Here is a 4769-nt window from a genome sequence, read left to right on the forward strand (position 1 = left end):
GGTCTCTGGAGTGTATTTCCACACGTCGTTGCTTTGAAACACGTACAGCTCTCCGTTGTGGATGAAGTCTCTGCCACCACACACGCCTACTGGACAGAAGGGATATAGAGGTGTCCTCAGCCACACGTTTGTCTCCATGTCAAAGACACTGAGGCTGTCGCAGTCATCGTTAAGCGACATACCACCAAACACAAACATCTTCGTCCCGACAACGGCGGCACAGTTATGCGCCGGCTCGGGCGGCGGGGGGCCTCTGACGCTGACGAAAGACCAGACCATGGTGGCGGTGTTCAACTTGAAGATGTCCCTGGTGACGATTTCTTTGGTGTAGCCTCCAAAGATGTACATGACCTTCTCTGAGGCGCAGGCCGAGTGACAAGCCCTCCCCCGGGGAACGGACCCCGACACCTCTGGCCTGGACCAGCTGTGGGCGACCACGTCGAAGGTGTGAAACACGTTGTGGTAAGGAGGCAGCGGCATTCTGTCACAGCCTCCGAAGACGTAGACGACGCGATCTATTAGCACGGCCGTGTGGAAGAGGCCCGGAGGGGGAGGAGCTTCAGGGGGGCGCTCTCCTCCTACTCCTCGTTGGGTTAAAGTCACAGGAGGCAAGGTCCTCCAGCGCAACGACACTGTGTTGAAAATGTACACCTGCATCTGGTCGCCAGAGAGCTTCATCTCACTGTAACGCGAATCTCCAAACACGTACACCTCGCTCCCCCCCACCAGGGCCACGGCAGGGGCATAGATGCAGCTGGGGCCGGCCGTGAGGCGCACTGTGACGCGCAACATTTCATACGGCGACAATACCTTTTAAAAAACAATTCACCAAAAGTACTCGTCCTATAGAAGTAGTCCTAAAGAAGTGTCCTTACACAACCACTTATATGAGACGGGACAAAACATCACAAAAAGCTTGGCCAATCCACAAAGCCTGATGCGTTTTGTTAGCCAATCAGTGAAGCCGGTGCTTTGAATGTAGTTAAACCACTAAACAAGAAACTGAGTAAAAGTATGTCACACTGACTGTCAGTCAGGTGATCGTTAACTCTACCCCCTCAGCAGCCCTAACCTATGGGTGGTGATCTGCATTGGTAAAGGGGTGTGAACAATGAACAATGAATATCTACAGAGGCTGCTTGTCAATGGTACAGAGTTTGTTCCATGCCGTCGGCCCCTAGAAGCAGAAAGCTGCTTCACTGTGTTTTTCAGTTGCCATTCTTTTAGGCACAGTGAGCAGGCCAGCAGTGGAAGACCTGAGGTGGCGGTTTGGGACTTATCTAGGCAGGCAGTCATGTAGGTAGGAAGGTGCGAGACCATTGAGAGCTTTATTAACAAGTACAATTATTTTAAAATCAATCCTAAAAAAAACGGAAGCCAATGCGGTGAAGCTAAAACCGAAATAATATGTCTACAGAAAGATATAGTTGGATGGTCGATCGGTGTTGGATCGGGAGTGGAAAAGGTGTGACCGAGGCATCCCTGATCATCCATTCATTGTCAATGGGAATTTAATATGTAAGACAAAAATTGCTGATTTTCTCGTCTAGATATGACGTAAACTCTCCATTCATTGTAATGGCTGAATATAAGAAAAATAACTGTACAGCGTTCCACTGTGTTCTGCATAAAGATAAGCACATATCAGATATCGTTAACCTCAGTGTGTATGTGTGTACATGTACAGTACATGTCTGTATAACATATAACAGATATCGCTAACCTCTGTCTCCCCCTTGGACCATCGGCTTTCAGACCGACAGGTGCAGCAGGTGATTCTTTTCCTCTCTTCAATCTCCTGATCCTTCCCATCCCTGTTTCCAGGAACTGTCTTCAGCTGCTGTTGGTAGTCATGGCTGCCAGTTCCCACCTGACATCGTGTGGGAGTCCAGACTGCTCCAGGCTGTACTGAATAACCGCTAGCTTGCATAACGTCTTCAGACTAGGGTTAAAATCCAAGATGTACAGGATGGCGGTTCTGTCGTAATCGGTAATTTGTTTATCAGGTCGCCCTAAGAGGACGATACGATCGCCCACCGTGCAAAGGGACATCCCCTCCTTCCAACACACCGTCTTCCCCTTGGGTGTCGTCCTCTTCCAGGAGGAGGTCTCTGGAGTGTATTTCCACACGTCGTTGCTTTGAAACACGTACAGCTCTCCGTTGTGGACGAAGTCTCTGCCACGACACACGCCTACTGGACAGAAGGGATATAGAGGTGTCCTCAGCCACACGTTTGTCTCCATGTCAAAGACACTGAGGCTGTCGCAGTCATCGTTAAGCGACATACCGTTAAACACAAACATCTTCGTCCCGACGACGGCGGCACAGTTATGCGTCGGCTCGGGCGGCGGGGGGCCTCTGACGCTGACGAAAGACCAGACCATGGTGGCGGTGTTCAACTTGAAGACGTCTCTGGTGACGACGTACAGGTCCCGGTGGTCTTTGGTGTAGCCTCCAAAGATGTACATGACCTTCTCTGAGGCGCAGGCCGAGTGACTATCCCTCCCCCGGGGAACGGACCCCGACACCTCTGGCCTGGACCAGCTGTGGGTGACCACGTCGAAGGCGTGAAGCACGTGGTAAAGAGAGTTCCCCCTTCTGCCAGAGCCTCCGAAGACGTAGACGACGCGATCTATTAGCACGGCCGTGTGGAAGAGGCCCGGAGGGGGAGGAGCTTCAGGGGGGCGCTCTCCTCCTACTCCTCGTTGGGTTAAAGTCACAGGAGGCAAGGTCCTCCAGCGCAACGACACTGTGTTGAAAATGTACACCTGCATCTGGTCGCCAGAGAGCTTCATCTCACTGTAACGCGAATCTCCAAACACGTACACCTCGCTCCCCCCCACCAGGGCCACGGCAGGGGCATAGATGCAGCTGGGGCCGGCCGTGAGGCGCACTGTGACGCGCAACATTTCATACGGCGACAATACCTTTTAAAAAACAATTCACCAAAAGTACTCGTCCTATAGAAGTAGTCCTAAAGAAGTGTCCTTACACAACCACTTATATGAGACGGGACAAAACATCACAAAAAGCTCGGCCAATCCACAAAGCCTGATGCGTTTTGTTAGCCAATCAGTGAAGCCGGTGCTTTGAATGTAGTTAAACCTCTAAACAAGAAAATGAGTAAAAGTATGTCACACTGACTGTCAGTCAGGTGATCGTTAACTCCACCCCCTCAGCAGCCCTAACCTATGGGTGGTGATCTGCATTGGTAAAGGGGTGTGAACAATGAACAATGAATATCTACAGAGGCTGCTTGTCAATGGTACAGAGTTTGTTCCATGCCATCGGCCCCTAGAAGCAGAAAGCTGCTTCACTGTGTTTTTCAGTTGCCATTATTTTAGGCACAGTGAGCAGGCCAGCAGTGGAAGACCTGAGGTGGCGGTTTGGGACATATCTAGGCAGGCAGTCATGTAGGTAGGAAGGTGCGAGACCATTGAGAGCTTTATTAACAAGTACAATTATTTTAAAATCAATCCTAAAAAAAACGGAAGCCAATGCGGTGAAGCTAAAACCGAAATAATATGTCTACAGAAAGATATAGTTGGATGGTCGATCGGTGTTGGATCGGGAGTGGAAAAGGTGTGACCGAGGCATCCCTGATCATCCATTCATTGTCAATGGGAATTTAATATGTAAGACAAAAATTGCTGATTTTCTCGTCTAGATATGACGTAAATTCTCCATTCATTGTAATGGCTGAATATAAGAAAAATAACTGTACAGCGTTCCACTGTGTTCTGCATAAAGATAAGCACATATCAGATATCGTTAACCTCAGTGTGTATGTGTGTACATGTACATGTCTGTATAACATATAACAGATATCGCTAACCTCTGTCTCCCCCTTGGACCATCGGCTTTCAGACCGACAGGTGCAGGAGGTGATTCTTTTCCTCTCTTCAATCTCCTGATCCTTCCCATCCCTCTGTTTCCAGGAACTCTCTTCAGCTGCTGTTGGTAGTCATGGCTGCCAGTTCCCACCTGACATCGTGTGGGAGTCCAGACTGCTCCAGGCTGTACTGAATAACGGCTAGCTTGCATAACGTCTTCAGACTAGGGTTAAAATCCAAGATGTACAGGATGGCGGTTCTGTCGTAATCGGTAATTACTTTATCAGATCGCCCTAAGAGGACGATACGATCGCCCACCGTGCAAATAGACATCCCCTCCTTCCAACACACCGTCTTCCCCTTGGGTGTCGTCCTCTTCCAGGAGGAGGTCTCTGGAGTGTATTTCCACACGTCGTTGCTTTGAAACACGTACAGCTCTCCGTTGTGGACGAAGTCTCTGCCACGACACACGCCTACTGGACAGAAGGGATATAGAGGTGTCCTCAGCCACACGTTTGTCTCCATGTCAAAGACACTGAGGCTGTCGCAGTCATCGTTAAGCGGCATACCGCCAAACGACATACCGCCAAACACAAACATCTTCGTCCCGACGACGGCGGCACAGTTATGCACCGTCTCGGGCGGCGGGGGGCCTCTGACGCTGACGAAAGACCAGACCATGGTGGCGGTGTTCAACTTGAAGACGTCTCTGGTGACGACGTGCAGGTTCCGGTGGTCTTTGGCGTACCCTCCAAAGATGTACATGACCTTCTCTGAGGTGCAGGCCGAGTGACTATCCCTCCCCCGGGGAACGGACCCCGACACCTCTGGCCTGGACCAGCTGTGGGTGACCACGTCGAAGGCGTGAAGCACGTGGTAAAGAGAGTTCCCCCTTCTGTCAGAGCCTCCGAAGACGTAGACGACGCGATCTATTA

This window comes from Protomyctophum parallelum (genome assembly GCF_964188405.1).
Source record: "Protomyctophum parallelum genome assembly, chromosome: 7".
Classification (NCBI taxonomy): domain Eukaryota; kingdom Metazoa; phylum Chordata; class Actinopteri; order Myctophiformes; family Myctophidae; genus Protomyctophum; species Protomyctophum parallelum.